Genomic DNA, 17,970 nt, shown 5'->3' with positions numbered 1-17,970 from the left:
AGGTGATGACCTCAGTGATGAGTGATTAAGGAGGGCCAATACCTGCCCAAGGTTGAGGTCATAACTGGGACAAGTATATTTCTGGCTCAAGCTTGGCTAGGGCTGGGGTGAGTGGGAGCAGTGATTAACTGCAAATGAGGACAAAGGGACTTTGGGGGATGATGAAAATGTTCTGAAACCAAAAATCATTGAACTGTTTACCACTTAGCATGTATAAATTTTATATGAAATCGATACACCAATAAAAGTTTTTTTAAAACTATATGCACAAAGGAAAACTTGCTAGGGTGAAAAAAAAAGTTCCAAATCTACAGCTCTAATGACCTCACCATGCCCCTGGCAAAAATTAATTTAATGTTGTTCAGTCTTCAACTAGGCAACAGTTTTATTTTCTTGGCAACAGTTTTATTTTCGTGATAAAAACTGTAAGAACTATGATCTTATCCATGCAGGAAAAGAAAGCCAAACAAAAAGATTACTTGCAAAGGAAGAATAATCACACTGAACCCAAGCTTCTCCTGTGCAAAAGTAAATGTCATGATAATAAAAGAAAGAAATTTTTACAGAATTTTAATAGGACAAGCTGAGCTCTCAGAATTATATGCCAGGCTAAGATGTAGCTCTTGTCAAGGGAACAGAAATTTAATCAAGTGTGCTCATTTGATGTACAAAAGAATTAGTTTATAGTTACAGTTGATTCCTCTGATTAGCAAACTGCATACATTTCAGATAAAGTTTAATTTGTAAACAATATTTTCCCCAATACTTCATAGAAACACATCTATTGCAAATCTGAGGACTCAAGTTCAATTGCCTTCAGTGACAGGCAAGTAACACAAATGCAGGGAGAAGGTCAGGTGTATTTCCATGGTATGCCAGACTCATCATTTTGGGAGTTTAGTGCTACTCTCGATACTTAGCTTCTGCATCAGGGACACTTTAGGGAATGGTGAGGACTGTGGCAAACTGGAGTGAGTTCCAGAAGACTGACACTTTTCAAGAATGAAAAAACAAAACCTTATTGCTGGGTCTTTTAATTTTTCAAATCAGATTACCTAGATTTTTATATTAAAAAATCTTCAATTTACTCATCTGAAAATAGTTTGTCCAGAATCAGTGGCTTTCATCATGAAATGATTACCACAATAAGTTTAGCAAACATCCATGACCTCATATAGATACAAAAGAAAAGAAAAAGAAAAAGATATTTTTCCTTGTAATGAGAACTCTTAGGATTTACTCTTAACAACTTTCATATGCAACATACAGCAGTATTAATTATATTAATCATGTTATACATTACATCCCTATACTTATTTATCTTGTGACTAGAAGTTTGTACCTTTTGACCACCTTCATCCAACCTCCCCACCCACCTCTGGTAACCACAAATCTGATCTCTTTTTCTATTAGTTTGTTTGTTTGTCTTTTGAAGTATACTTGGCCTACAACACTATGTTAGTCACTGGTGCACAACACAATGATTAGATATCTCTGTACATAATAAAATGATCACAAGTCTAGTTACCATCTGTCACCATACAAAGATATTACATTACTATTGACTATATTCTCCATAGTGTACATTTCATTCCCTTGACTCCTTTATTTTGTAATTGGAGGTTTGTACCACTTAATCTCCCACACATGTTTCACTCATTCCCTGACCCCCTCCCCTGTATCAAATTACTTTTTGACATCTGATGACATCACCAATCATATGGCTCTCCTGTAACAACTATTAGGAGCCTTCCAATGATACGTGGCAGGAATCTTTCACAAGCTTACATTTTAAAAATGAAATACGGTGTTTTACAGATCTAAAAATCTTAAGGCACGTGTAGCTTCAGGTATTTCTCAATTTTTTTCTCAGGTATCTTGCTCTTTCTCCATTATTATTTTCCTCTGTCTCCTTATGTCAATGTTCCTCATTCTTGGGACATAACATAGCCACAAGCATCTTCAGGTTTACATCCTACCAGCTTAGCAACCGCAGTGGAAAATGATTTCTCATTTTCAGTAGTTCTAGCTAACATCTCAGATTTAACTCTTAAATGTACTTTTGGTTGCATGCCCATGCTTAAACTAATTACCATAACCAATTTGAGATATACTGATTGGACATGGCTGCATCATGTGTCCTCTCCTCTAGCCATGGCAGTGAATTCAGCTAAACCTAAACCAAGTGGACTAAGATTGTAGAATGGGTTTTTCCCCCATGAAAATCAGGATGCTATTAGCATGAGTATGTTAAGGGGACACTAAGCAGACAAAAATAAAATCTACTGCTTGTTATCAAAAAAATATCAAAACATCTTAATCAGTGTCCTATTTCTTACATGAAAAAAATCAAAACTCAACTTATAGTTTGTGTCAATTATTCTTTCTGAGATTCCACATTTCCAACCAACCCCAAAACTGTGGCCACAGTTGCCCAAACAAGCCAAGGACTTTCAAGTCTACTTCTTCCATCTGACATAGTCTTTCTCTAGCAACACATAACTGCCACTTTCCATCTATAGAAAGTATAATTATATTTAAAGATTCAGATTTAAATATAATACCTCTGTGAAACATTTCCCAACTCCCATTAAATAATTGCTACACAGGGCCTCCCTGGTGGCGCAGTGGTTGAGAGTCCGCCTGTCGATGCAGGGGATACGGGTTCGTGCCCCGGTCTGGGAGGATCCCATATGCCACGGAGCGGCTGGGCCCGTGAGCCATGGCCGCTGGGCCTGCGCATCCGGAGCCTGTGCTCCGCAACGGGAGAGGCCACAACAGTGAGAGGCCCGCATACCGCAAAAAGAAAAAAAAAAATAATAATTGCTACACAGTTCTCTGTACTTACACAATACTGCATATATAAATCTATTATAAAATATACTGTATTTTGATAGTTTCTATGTGGTGTTTCCCTCACCTGGTGTGTGAATTACTTGGGAGTACAAACTGCTTCAACAACTGACATATCTCTAGCTGCTAAGGCAATAACTGACCCAGTTTATGTTGGATGGATTAATTCTTAAATAAGTCAAATTGAATAAAGTCTCAAATTCAGCAGCCAAATATTGTCTTTACATGAGTAAGTTGAATGAAGAGCTCCTAAACAAGTGTTAAGTGGGCCTGGTAATATTAATGAGTCCAGAAGCTCTTAGAGGTCTCCTTCAGATAGCATTGCAAATGAGCATTATTTTATTTTCACCAAGCCTTTCAGGTGATACATGCAACAAAATCAGCAAAGTCAGTACTCATTGTGGCAGACAAAGTAACTATTATGTATCTGTCCTAAAAGTTCCTGTGATGTTCTGGCTACTTTTTTTAAAGTAATATTTATAATATTTATGAGAAAGGAGGACAAAAATGAACCTGATGCTTCTGTGGAGAAGGAATTCCCTGGCTGAGCAGAAAAGGCTGCCAAAGTTTTGGTGTTTCTTGTTTGTTTGTTTGAAACAAGATTGAAGGACCGTATAGTGCAAGATGAAGCCATTAACAGTTAAAAGGGAGAGGACACGCTAAAGAGACTCAGCTAGGGCCCTGGTAAATTATCAAAAATGGTGGGCTTTCTTAGTGAGAGTCTATGATTTGAGAAATCATGAGGAGAAAAGGCGGAGGTCCCTGGGCACCTGAAAATGAGAATTGCTGCATTTAACTAGGCTGACTTTGGCATGGCATTTTGAAGAAGGCAGTCATATGTAATGTAATGAATAAATAGAGCATATCAGAGCCTGAAAACGCCTCCTGAAAACCTGAGAATAGGCTCATGTGGGTGAAACGAGGTGAAGGACGGTGCTTGGTACACTATAAACCCTCAGTAACATTGGCTGGTTTTGAATGAAATGAAACCTAACCTGAATCCAGTCCCTACTCGGTAACAGCGGGGAACATAATGGGTGCCTAGGCAACGTCTAGCAAGTTCTGGGATACAGGCGGCTCCCAACTGTTGCGTCACCAGGGGCTACAGAACTGAGTCGGGACGGGAGAAGGCAGGAATCTATGCGGAGGGTCATCCGACTGAGATGGAACCGGACACTCTGGCAGGAAGTAGAAAGCGAAGAAAACTAAACGACCATGGGTGAATTTCAACACTACGTCGTGAATTTCAGATAATTTTCCACTTGTTTATTAAGATGGAAAACTCGGATTCCAACGATGAAGGATATGGAGTTTCAGCCCAACGCATAAGTCAAACGGACCGATTGGTTCGGGAAGAAGATTTCTCCAGGTTCGTAAATAATCTGAGTGAAGAAGATTACAAATTTATGAGAGACAACAATCTTCTAAGCATTCCAGGTGAAAGTACAGAAGAAGAGTTGCTGAGAAGACTTCAGCTAATTAAAGAAAACGCACCACAAGACTCAGATGAAAATACAGGTATATTTTGCTTTTGGAGGGAATAGGATGGGATGAATAAGGAACTTCATAAGAGTAAATAGTAAATTATACAGAAGTGACATAACTTAATTTGGTAAGTAACTTCTCATAAAAAGAACTGGCATTTACTTGATTTTTGGTGAGAATGTCAAGGTATGCTTGTTTGTTTTCCTGATTCACATTTGGGTTGTTTTAATTGGGAAAGAGTGCGAAGTAGCGTATTTGTATTTTTCTTGGTTTTCTACCTCAATTGAAAGTCCCTCCTACTTCCTGAATTATTTTTTCTACATAGACATGTATAAAAAGCAAACAGAAATATTCTCAACTGGGGACAATTTTGCTCTCTCCAACACCTGGGGACATTTGACAATGGCTAGACATATTTTTGGTTGTCACAGGGGAGGCATGGGTGTTACTAGCATCTAGTGGGCAGAGGCCAGGGATACTGCCAAATATCCCACAATGCACAGGACAGCTCCCCAAAACAAAGAATTGTCCAGCACCAAAAGGTCAATAGTGCTAAGGCTGAGAAACCCTGCTCGAACCTCAGGTCTGGTGTCCTCCCTCCCAGTGAGAAGTAGAGGATTTTACTGTCTAATGAAGAGGATACTATAATATTTTGGTTCTTGAATATGGCCTTATATGTACCATGCTAGGTTCAGTCTATTCATTTGATCTGACCTTCAATTTAATGTCAATTAAAAATCTTGGTAACATTAAGAAGTATTCAAAATGCAAACACTTTTAAACCTATAAAACTTGTTTATGTTTGGGCAATAATCTTATATTTTAAAACAGCTTATATATTATCAAAAGCACATAAGTGAAGAGCCTAGAAGTAGTCATGTTGGAGACTAATGAAAATTAGACAATAATGTAAATTGAACTAAAATACTAGCATTGTACCTTAACTGGTGTTTACCTTGTTTAATTGCATTAGTGTTTTGACAGTGGACTGAAAAAAAAGTCTCTTGACATTCCTCCTACAGTGGTACACAGAGCTGTGTATATGATGAAATATTGAAAAATAGACTTCCTCCAGATTCCCTTTTTAAAAAATTCTCTAAGTTTATCTAGGATTAGCTCACTCTTTTCAGATGGAATTGGATTTTCTACCTTTACTTATAAATCTACACAGTGTAGTTTAGAAAATATTAACTCTATAAATGTGAAATCAGTTTAAAACATCTGAGTATTTAAGTTCTCATTTTTTTGTTGTTTTTGAAACAAAGTTTCAGAGTGCTATTTTATGATGGTTCTAATTTTGGTAGTTCTTTTATGCACCCTCCCCATTTTTTTGATTAACAGATAGAGGAGACTCTTCAGATGATGTGTCTAGTGGTGACTGTATAATAGACTGGCTTAACTGTTCTGGACAAACTGAAAATATGACAAGTGGACAAAGAGAAAACCAATCTTGGAGAGAAGAGAGCCAAATTAATCCTAAAAGTGATCAGTTCATATTCAGTTTAGAAATAAATGTTAACCTTGATAATGGGAGTCCAAATCCAGAGGATGAATATGTAGCATCTGCAAGACTTCCCAGAAGAGAAAATATGGAAGACAGCCAAAGGCAAGTGGAAAATCCACAATCTGAATAAATATTTACAAGACCCTCTATGTCTGAACAAGATACAACTGAAACATTAATGGAATTCCCACCTACCAGAAGTCAGAGAAGAGCAAGAAGTAGGAGCCCAGAGTATCGGAGACCCAGAGCAAGAATTGAAAGTTGATCGCCTCCACGTTCACTTAGGGAAATTGTACAAAGACTTAATCATAGTATACCATCTCAGAATTTTGAGCAGCCTCTGCTAAGTGAGAATGCGAGATTTTCTAGAACTGAGCACCAAGAAATACTGAGATAGCAAATGACTGGATTTGAGTTGCAAAATAGTAGTCTTATTGAAACTTCTAGAACAAGGAATGCCGTTCATGGAGAAAATTCTCCAGATACAACCAGCGGTGGTGAATCTTGGGGGATGAGGGAAATATATCCAACCATACCCTTCAATCTTGAAGTAGGACAAGTTCATTCTGGAGCATATTCTCAGAGAGACAGCAGAGCTAGTAGAACTCAGTTAACATCTGAGACACCAAACAACACTGTCACTTCTGAAAGTGAACGATGACTGAGGCAAATGTATCCACATTTTGAGCAGGCAGATGTGAGAGCTTATGTCAATACCATCAGAAATCCCATTTGTAGAATTTTAAATACTAGCTTAAATGATACAACATCTGTTCCAATTCAGAGCACGTTAAGGCAGACAATGACAGAATTTAGTAACTCAAGTAACCTTATGGACAGTGTCAGTAATTTAGAGCATAGTGTCTCACCTCCAAGTCAAAACATGGAATGGCCAGAGTCACCTAATGGTAGTACTAGTGGTATATTTGGTTCTGATTCAAATCCTAGCTATGATACCCATTCAAGTTCCACACTGATTTGTCATTCAAGCCCCAATTGTATGTCTAGTTCCAGTTCTAGTCCTATTTCCAGTTCCAGCTCAAGTGATGAAAATTCAGGAATTATCTCACTGATGTGTGAAGGCAGTGAAGAAACAAACTTATCATCAGACTTATCATCAGAGACCAGCCAAGGGGGTAGACAAATTATCCTAGTAATATTTGATGAAAGTGACTCTGGGTCCTCCCATAATCTGCAACAGTTTTTCCTCTTAAATGAAGATGATCTATACCAAACTACAGGACTCACCAAAGCACAGATTGACAACTTGGCTGTAAGAACTTTTGGTGAAAATAATGCACTAAAAGCCTGAAGCATTTGCCTTACAGAGTACACAGAAAACAGCAAGCTTCGCATACTACCTTGCTCCCATGAATATCACATTCACTGCATTGATCGCTGGCTGTCTGAGAACTCTACCTGTCTGATTTGTCGTGGGCAAGTAGTGGATTCCAATGAGAGTGAAAATCCTAATTGAGATCTGAATTCTCAGCTATATAAAGTGTTATAGGGCTTCCCTGGTGGCGCAGTGGTTGAGAGTCCGCCTGCCGACGCAGGGGACACGGGTTCATGCCCTGCTCCGGGAAGATCCCACATGCCGTGGAGCGGCTGGGCCCATGAGCCATATGTAACAATCTGAACTGAATCACTAGTTCCTGAAGGAATTATTGGGCTTTCCCCAATTTCTGTTCCATAATAAAAGGAAATATTAAAAAGTCAAACAATATTGTTCAATCTGACAATAAAAATTAATTTCACACCATACCAGTTCACTGAATTTCAATAAAAACTTAGCATGTGCACTGGGTTGGGATGTTCCTGATTCTATGGGAGAAATGTCTTAATATGATATAATGAATCTAGATAGATCCTAGTAGTATTATCTAGTCATGTAAATCCCAGACATCTCTTAGCCCTGTTCAATCCTGGTTGTGCATGCAAAGAAACAGAAACCCAACCAAATATCAATAATTAAGAAGCAATTTAAGACTACATTAGAGTCATTCACATAAAGAAGTCATGTTACACTCATAGAATGCCATAAAAAGCTTTGAAACCCTTCTCTTCCTATCTCTCTCCACAGCAGTTTATCCCACCTCCCTAACACTACCTTAAAGTTTCTCCTATTCCCCACGACCAATGTATCAGTCAGTTCTAGCTAAAAACTGATGGCACACTTTAAAAGAGTGATGGAATAGCATTTAATGAAGAGACTAAAGTGTGTAAAGAATGAAGGGAAACCAAGAGATGATGAAGTACCCTGAGGCTAGCAACTGTGAGAAGCCAGTATTATAACCACTAGGTTTGAAGGGGCATAGAGAGATAGCAGTTCCTGCAACCCAGAATGTCTTATTAGAGTTGTAGTAGGAGCCCACCCAACAAAAGATGTAACCTTAGAAAATGGCATCCACTGCCAACCTAAAGTTTGGAAGGGGGCAGATCATGGAAATAAATACCCTTACCTTCTTTCCTCCTGACTTCTAATCCCTTGTCAGTAGTTCATATTAACCAAACCCAACCTGAAGACACAGAGAGACTGGTCGATGAAGCTGATAAAGGTCAGCCTCCTGGAATCACGGAGCAGGGTTAAGAAGGATGGCAAGTAGATCCGGTAAGCAAATCAGAGACCATCTACCACAACCAGTATTCCCAACTCTCTTCAAACCCAGCCTGTGTATGCTTTCTTGCCTCTTCCACTTCCGCTTGTTCTCTATTCCACTCTATGACTCAGCTCTTTAACAACCCTCTCTATTTTCCTTTCATTTTCTCAGATCTTGTATTTTTAAAAGTGATAAGATGACAAAGCCTTAGAACTTAATAACCTTTCTCTTAAACATGTCACACTTTGATTTGTTGTGATTGTAAACAACTAAGGAAAAAGGGCAGTTATAGGTATGTCTTTAATTTTTGCTTCTTAAATATATTCAAGCTTCAATTTCTTTCTATATATGTTTAGTTCACATAATTAATTTTTAAAACAGATTCTGATTTCTTATAAAGGGTTTTATGGTTTATATATGACTCTTAATCCTTGTGTGAATGACCCAAAGTACCCAATTGCTGCTTGGAGCCTCACAAGCTGCAATATGAAAGCCTTAAAGGTAAAGCTTGGCTTCAAAAACCATGTCTACATAGTTCAATTCTAATTGTCCCCAGTAAAACCTTCACCCAAAACCCTGAGTATTTGAAATCAAAATTTAGGTCATGCTTCCTTCCAACCTAAACATAGTGAAGGATTTTTCTCCTATTTCACCCTGAAAACTATTTTTGGGGGGTTGTATTGGCCAGTCCAGAAAATTTTGCTTAAAATTTTCAATCCTGGTATAGGTGAGAGTACATTGTATTATAACCTAAAGCAATAATCAGAAATTTTGTGCCAAGTGCAACCTATACAGATGTAGGCAGTGTTAAGTATAAACCTTCTCTAAAAAGTTAAAGTCAGAAACATCACTGACCTTTATTTTCTATGTGAATTGCTGGCAGCCACAGTATTTGCACGTAACTACAAAATATAAATGGGGAGTGGTGGTGAAGTTTTTTAAAACATCTTTGAGGTAGCATATTTTTCACACAGAAGATATCTGCATGGCCAGAAATGAAGGTTTGGAGCAAACCTCTGAAATTTACATTAACTTCTGAAAGTTGTTTGAATATTCTGATTTTTATGAAGTATTTTTGATATCAGATATACTTCATTTAAAGTGAGTAGAATAATTATAACAGTACTTGGCTTTCATACTATCCTAACAGATTAAAACCTTCCAAAGGATGATAATTGCTTAATTAATGCTTCAGTACATTCACATGCACCTTCTGTGGTCGACAGAATTCTAAGATGATGCCCAATGATCCTTGTAGTAGCCCCTCCCCTTGAGTATAAGACCTGTGAATGTGATGGAATATCATTCCCATTATTAGATTATGATATATAGCACAGTTGATTGGGAGCTTATCCAGAGTGAGCCTGACCTAATCAGGTGAGCACTTAAAAGGCACAGAGAGGACTTCTAATCCAGATAAGATGGTTTATACTTCCCTCTCCCTGCTCCCCCTTTATACACACAACTATATATCCTGGAAATAAGATGAGACAACCAAAGGAGATCTCTGAAAGGTCTAGAGAAGGTGAATTGCCTAGGGACCCTCAGAATGGATGAACAACCTCATGGCAGGTCACTTTATGACCCTCTTCCAACAAAAAAATATGATCCAGGCCCAGCATTTCCTAACTCCCAACTTAGTAACAGGAAGCGGCTCTAAGAGGCTCTTCCTCCATCACATCAAATGGGAATCCCCCAAACACCAGGTGAGCCTTGCAGAACCTGCAAGGAGGAACAAATGGAAGCCCTGATGACAATAAATGACCAGGGAAAGTGCTTTCCTTCCCCACTGGGCCTGAGATCCCCCTTCACCACCCAGACACATCAGTGGCTAAGGGTACCAGCAAAAGTGCTCCTACCACAAAAAGCTCCCACCTGGAAAATGCTCTCCTCAGATGGGCCTGAGACTCCTCTCCCTTCCCCAGAAACATGAGGCAACTTGCTGGTACCAGCAACGGAGATCCCTCCACAGAAAGCTCTCAACCTGGTAAGCACCCTCCACTCCTTACAGTCCAGGGAGACCCTGTTACAAGTGCCTGGCCCAGGAAGGACTCTTCATCAAGTGTTCCAGAGATTCCCTTCCCTCACCAGAAGCACCAAGTGCCGTATCCTGGGGAAGCTACTTCAGACCCCATAAGCAGCATGAGAAGGGACCAGAGGTAACCCACTTGCACAAGAGAAACAGACCAAAAGAGTACCACAAAGGTTCTGAAAATTAGGTTATCATGGAACCACAGTCCATAAAAGTACAGGAAATGTGTGCCAAACCTATAAAGAGTGAATGCCTGCTAAAAATTAAAAAAAAAAAAAACTTTAAATAGGGACCAAAGTATCCTAACATAATAGCCAAAATGTCCAAAAGACAATAAAATATCACTACTTATACCAAGAACCAGATACATGACAGCTTGAATAAGATGGGACAGATGATGCCAACCCAAGATGAATTAGATGTTAGAATTACCTGACCAGGGTTTAAAAATGCTGATTTCAGACCTTTAAGACCTTGAACACAGAACCTAGTCACTCCATGCCAGTATCCCAACCTATAGAACTGTGAGCTAATAAAGGGATGCTGTTTTAAGCCATTACATTTGTACTAATTTCTTATGCAGCAACAGAAAACTAATACAACTTCTCATCTGGGATCCATCCTGTACCTAGAAAATGATTATAATGAGTCCTAGACAAGTAAATGGCTTAATGTCTTGGTTCTAGGCCCACTACGACATGATATTCTACCATTTTCCCCAAGAATGGAATCCTAATTCCTGCTACTGAAGCTCCTAGAAGACAGTATCCTTCCTGTTTGAACAACCACCAATATCTTATCGCTCTAACTTTACTTCACATCACCCTATCTCATTCTACCAGTGTATGCTGCTTATATCATAAACCCACACTGACTTTGAAACTATATAGCCACTTATTTTTGTCTCAAAGCGATTGCTGAGTATTATATTGCTCTTCCAAATCATATTCCTCTCTGTCTGCCCTGACAAATCAGAAATGGAGAAGATTTGTACCTGAATCTTCTGAGCTCAATCTGATACGTTTTTTACATTACAGTATATCAGTTTAAATACACAGCATCACTGTGATTGTGAGCATAAATATTTCCATCTTAAGAATTTTCTCTGTATTTTCTTTGTAGTTTTAAAAATATTTGTTTATTTTGGCCTAATTCCAAAAAAAACCCTTATCTGAAAAACAAATTCTTTTTGAAAGTAGTTATAGCCTGTGGATAAGTTTTTGATAGCAATATAAAGTCTATCTGTTTTGGCTAACCATGAAAATAACTTGTGCTCTCAATATTCCATGAAGAATTAAGTATAAAGTTTCTTTTGTAAATGCAAGCAAGCCTGAGCATTGAACAACATGAACATCAAAAGACTGCATGTACTGGAAAGTTCACAAAGAAATGTGATGTTTCTGTTAAGTAATATTACTTGTTATCAATATACAATACTTTGAGATCCTCAGTATCTTCTTTACTACAATTAAACAAACATTTCATGTCTTTTCATTATTTGAGAGGTGAATGTATACTCCCTTCAGTGAGAAGTTTCCTGGTATGAGAATTTCGAATGTAAATCTGAACTGCATTTCTTTTCTGTGACTTCATTTAAGATTTGAAAATTCTTTACCATCCTAAGTCAGGCTTTTTCACTATGAAATAAGAAGCTTTCCTTTGTGTGATATTCAAAACTCTCCATTTTTAATCAGCAAGCCAGCATCTTTAACATCACTGCAAAAATGTGGGGATTTGGAAAAGCATTTTGGGGAAATTCCTTTTTCTCTCATCCACCATTCGTAGGGGACAGACACTAATTATAAGTCAACTCTGGGCTCTGGGTTCTCCATTCTGACATCACTAGTCACAACACAGTTATCTACCACCCCTGGCCTTGTCATCTTCTATTCTGGCAGTGTATTTTTTTTTTCTTTAGTAGCACTTGTGACTATCTAAAACATTTTTTATTTATCTTGTGCTTGTTTTCTTCCCCATTCCTTTCCCAAAATAGAAGCTCCAAAATATCTTTCTTTTTTTTAAATTACTACTACATTTCTAAAAACTAGAACAGTTACTGGCATACACACACACACACACACTGCTTCAGAATTTTTGGCCACTGTGAGCATCCCAGACTTATTTTTCACCCTTTATTCTCCAAAGAAAACCTATTTTAATACTGTTACCTACCATCCTGGATTTGATCTATTTCAACCTAGATCTCTCTCACTTACTTAACATATTTGTATAGGGTTTCTTGACTATTAAGTTATAATATCTGCCAACCCTTTTCTAAGTCACTATTTCAGGCACTCAACACTGACCAAGAATGTGCCATGCCCAATGCTGGGTGCTAGGGTTATAGTTAAGAAGTACAGCACTTATCATTAAGAAATGTATTACATTTTAAAGAAGGCAGATGAATAAACATACAGTAACACTCTATGTGAGGGATGCCCTGACACATATTCAGATATAGGATATAATGGAATGATCTAGGAGGAGAAATCTACACTAATAATTCAAAACTCCTTAAAGTTGGGTTATATCTGAGTTGTATCTTACAGGACTAGTAGCAATTAGCCAATGAAATGAAGTCATTAATTTTATTCTAAGCAAAATAAACACTGCATGCAACAGTAAAGATGCATTGAAAATTTAGGGCTCAGTAAACAGTAAGTATGAATCATCATACTCTGGGGTAGAAGAGGAAGAGATGTAAGTACATTAGCAAAAAATGAAGAGATGAGGCCAAAGAGGTTAACAAGTGGTATTGTGTATCAGGCTGAAGAGTTGAACTAGATCTCCTAAGTAATGCACAGTCAGTAGGATTTTTCTAATAGGAATAAAATTTTTCAATTTTTAGAATGGTCACACTAGCAGGGATATGAACAGATTGTCAAAATTTAGATTGTCCCACTTATGGAGTTATGGCATTAACTGGAAGAAAAAAAGTATAAAGTCCTGAAATAATAGTGAGACAGTTGAGATATGCATGCATATAGATTCAAGTAGTATTAAAGAAGCACAATAAAACTTGGTGGCTGCTTGGATAATTTAAAGATGACCTTAAGTTTCTGGTTTAGGTGACTGAGTAGATGGTGAGAAGTTCCACTGATATAAGAAATGCAATATAACTTGTTTGTCATAGTAGAGGAATAGATGACAATTCAGCTGGAATCTCTGAGATTTCAGATGTCACAGTGATATTTTAGTGGCAATGTTCATCTAGCTATCATGGAATATCAAGTATGCTTCTAAAATTAGGATAAAGATGCCAGACTGATGTCAAAGAAGTATGAGGTATTGCCTGTGAAAGTATGTTCCATGGTAGTAGTGGAGGGAGATGGATGGAAGCCTTTGGAACATGAGCAATTATAAAGTAGGCAGACATAAAGAAGATAGCAAAGATAATCAAGACAGAAAACTGAGAGGTGTAAAGATAAACACAGAGCTCACGGTCTTCATTCGTAAATATGAAGAGAAAACAAAATATCTCTAGATGTTAAGAAGAATGTAAACTCCTAGGAAAGCAAGGGTTTTGTAATTTTCACTACAATAGTCATAGCACCCAAAATACTGCCTTGCCCAAAGTAGATGTTCCACAAATATTTGTTGAGATATTTGAGATAGGCATGACATAAAAGAGAATAAGATAAATATTAAAAATAGAAAAATAAATCCTGGGAGAAATGGGAATAATTCATGGACTAGGAAAGAACTTGAAAGGCTTAGTTTTACCATGAACAGATGGAGACCTGCCACTATTCTAAAAACCTACAAATGTTGAAAGAATAAGTCTTTGGCAGGAACTGTAACAAACATACTGGCCATTATAATCACCTGGAAACAGTCTTTACGTATCTTTTTTATTTTTATTTTTATTTTTTTATTTTTTTTTTTTTTTGCGGTACGCGGGCCTCTCACTGTTGTGGCCTCTCCCATTGTGGAGCACAGGCTCCGGGCGCGCAGGCTCAGCGGCCATGGCTCACGGGCCCAGCCGCTCCGCGGCATGTGGGATCTTCCCGGACCGGGGCATGAACCCGTGTCCCCTGCATCGGCAGGCGGACTCTCAACCACTGCGCCACCAGAGAAGCCCTAACGTATCTTTTTTAAAAGGCTCCTTTTTAAAAGAAAGAATTGGTAAGAGGGTGGATTTAATGCCTTTCTGTGAGGCTTTTTGCTTGGGAGGAAAAGGTGTAGGTGAAGTAACTCTGCCCCACATAGACTTTCAGTCTACTTCTCCCTCTTGCCATCCAGAGTTACTCAGGAGTTCTGCTGGGCACATATATATCTCAGAAGCTGAAGCCCCCTCCTTGCATATTATGGTAGTGGCTTCCCTTTCTTTCAGATTTCACCATTATTATGATAGGTTCTTGAGAGGCAAAGGTAATGGCTACGTATGCTTACATTCACAAACATCTTGAACCAGAGCCTATTTTCTTTTGTATTTTGAAATCCAATATAAAGGAATTTAAAAATTCAGCAACAGGGAAAGAGTTTCAGAGTATTTGAACTTGAAAGAGTATATACCCATAACTTCATTTTTGCAAGAAAATTAGCTTCTTGAAATATTATGCAATTGCTGCCATGGTCATTGTATTAATTATAAGTTGTAATTTTAGAGAACCCTTACAAATTAGTTTAAAGGCTAAAAAGGAATTTATTGACTCACAATACACCAAAGTTTGAAAGTGTTGATACTTTCAGACACAGGTAAGTGTGGGGGCCCAAAGGATATAAATAGAAAATGTTTCTCTGACTTAGATATTCTCCCCTCTGCAGTTTGTTTTGTTTTGTATTATTTGGGGGAAAGCTTTCTCCAAGGGGTGGCAAGAAAAATGACCAAAAGCAACTCTATTTTTATATATTACCAATTTACTGAACCCAGGCAAAGAGAAAGACTTTATACAAAAGACTGACTCAGCTTGGGATTTCTGTTAAAACCTCAAGTTCAGGGAATTCTAACTGGCCAGGTCTTGGTCACATGCCCAGCACGAGAATATAGAAGTGGGATCTCCAAGCCAAACCAGATGGAAATGTGGACAAATTCACCAAAAGTAGCAATGAAGGTCTTCTAAGGGTTCTCTTTTGTTTTTCACATTCTTCTCGAATCAATTCTGGTGATATATATTTTACTAGGAAATAATGAATTTCATCCAGTTTTTACATTTTTACAGCATATTTATGTTCAGTGCATCATCCTAAATTTAATATATTTCCCTTTGTATTTTTTTTCTTTCTGTTCCTATACTTTATACCTTGGCTTTCTCCCTTTTTCCTTGATCAGAATATCAAATGACATTAGATAAACTCTATATTAAGGTTTGATTGGACAAATAGAACCACTAGAAGGACTTTATTATAGGGATTAAACCTTACATGATAGTGGGACTTGGTTAAGCAGTCTATGTAAATCCACTGCCCCTGCCTCTTGGTGCAAGTCCTGAAGTCAGTAGGGATGGCAGTCAGGAATGAGAGATGATTTGAAGTTAGGAGATCAAGGATAAGCTGGAGCCTTCAAAGATAAGCTATAATCCAACTAGGAAAATGAACTGAACGCCATATTAAAAGGATTATACACCATGGCCAAGTAGGATTTATTTGTAAAATGCAAGGATGGTTCAACATACGAAAATCAATCATTGTGATACACCACATTAACAGAATGAAGGACAGAAAAACCACATGATCATCTCAATTGACACAGAAAAAGGCCTAAAAAGCATGTTCATTGGAGTTCAAAACTCCATAGAAAGTTTAACTAGCATATTTGATAAAACTGAATTTGAATTTTTTAAGTTGAAAATAAGCCAGAAAAAATTATGAGATTAAATGAAAATGTGAATGATAAAGGAATAAAGGATAAAATAGAAGACCCACATTCATCTAATAATATTTTTAGAAGGTGAGATTAGAGTGAATTTAACAAGTATTTGAAGAAATAGTACTTCTCAGAGATTAAGTTAGAAATAAATCCCCAGATAAAAGAAGTGCATGGAGTCACCAGTAAAAGAAATGAAAACAAATATATGACTATATCCTGTATCGTATACCTGACCTCAGCCTGATCCTTCCTTTGTTCCACATTAAAAGAACGTGCAACACTGGCAGACTACTTATATATACAATCTGACAGTGTCTCACTGTGTTCATGATTCCAACAAATCTATCCCCCATCTCTCTCCTTACTCCAGCAGGTGAGAATATTCCTAAAGCAACCCTTTCAGTTCCCCCACAGGCTAAACCCATGGATGAATTCTTTCTCCTTTCTTCATATTCCCTCCCCATAATTTTGAGATCCAGTTTACAGAACTTCCAGAGGTCAAATCCCAGCTTGATCATGCCTTCTCATATTGAATCGCCATCCTTCCCTGCTTTACTGCTTTTGCCCTGCAATCCTATTCACTTGGATTGTACTCTCTAATTAAATAATAGCATATAAACTCTTGGCCTGAGGCTCTGCTTTCTGGGGAACCAAGGCTAAAAAACAGCTGGTAAACCACATCACATAATGGCAAAGAGGAAAGTCTAAAAAGCAATTTGGAAGAAAGAAAGAATATCAAATAAAAAGAGCAATTAGACTAGTAGCAATCTTCTCATAAGTAACAATAGATACCAGAAGATAACTGAAAGCACTATCCTTAAACTACTAATGGAAAAATCACTCTTAACCTAGAATATAACATTTAACTAACCATATTAAAAAATGAAAGAGATGACATTTTCAGACAAAGACAGAAATTTCTACTTATAGACCCTCAATAGTAAAACTTCCAAGGAATAGTTTTCTTACTGAAGGGAATTAAAGTCACTGTGAAGAAGTGGGATTAAAGAACAATACTGAGCAAAGAAAGTGATATACATGTAGATAAATCCAAGAAGGATTAACTATTAAACACTGTGTAATTGTGTGACTAATTTGGGGGCCAAGTCAAAAATAAAGTGCAATTCAATGGAATATTACTCAGCCATAAAAAGAAATGAAATTGAGTTATTTGTAGTGAGGTGGATGGACCTAGAGTCTGTCATACAGAGTGAAGTCAGAAAGAGAAAAACAAATACCGTATGCTAACACATATATATGGAATCTAAGAAAAAAAAAAAAGGTCATGAAGAACCTAGGGGTAAGATGGGAATAAAGACACAGATCTACTAGAGCATGGACTTGAGGATATGGGGAGGGGGAAGGGTAAGCTGTGACAAAGTGAGAGAGTGGCATGGACATATATACACTACCAAACGTAAGGTAGATAGATAGTGGGAAGCAGCCGCAGAGCACAGAGAGATCAGCTCAGTGCTTTGTGACTGCCTGGAGGGGTGGGATGGGGAGGGTGGGAGGGAGGGAGATGCATGAGGGAAGGGATGTGGGAACAGATGTATATGTATGACTGATTCACTTTGTTATAAAGCAGAAACTAATTTTAAAAAGTTTTAAAAAAAGATTAAAAAAAGAAATTAGAAACTAAAAAAATAATAATAATGAATAAAGTACAATTAAAATATAGATGATA

The 17,970-nt window shown here is 37.6% G+C and overlaps 1 pseudogene across 1 annotated transcript; it reads left to right on the top strand.

Moving 5' to 3' along the window:
- Nucleotides 1-4,127: 4,127 nt before the first annotated feature.
- LOC308627849 (E3 ubiquitin-protein ligase RLIM-like) lies at nt 4,128-7,319 on the top strand (annotated as a pseudogene). Its single transcript has 2 exons — nt 4,128-4,371; nt 5,680-7,319. The product of its transcript is annotated as an E3 ubiquitin-protein ligase RLIM-like (transcript).
- The last annotated feature ends 10,651 nt before the right edge of the window (nt 7,320-17,970 follow it).

Source organism: Mesoplodon bidens (assembly GCF_964165515.1).
Source record: "Mesoplodon bidens genome assembly, chromosome: 14".
Classification (NCBI taxonomy): domain Eukaryota; kingdom Metazoa; phylum Chordata; class Mammalia; order Artiodactyla; family Ziphiidae; genus Mesoplodon; species Mesoplodon bidens.
This window is presented reverse-complemented; position numbering and strand designations above follow the sequence as displayed.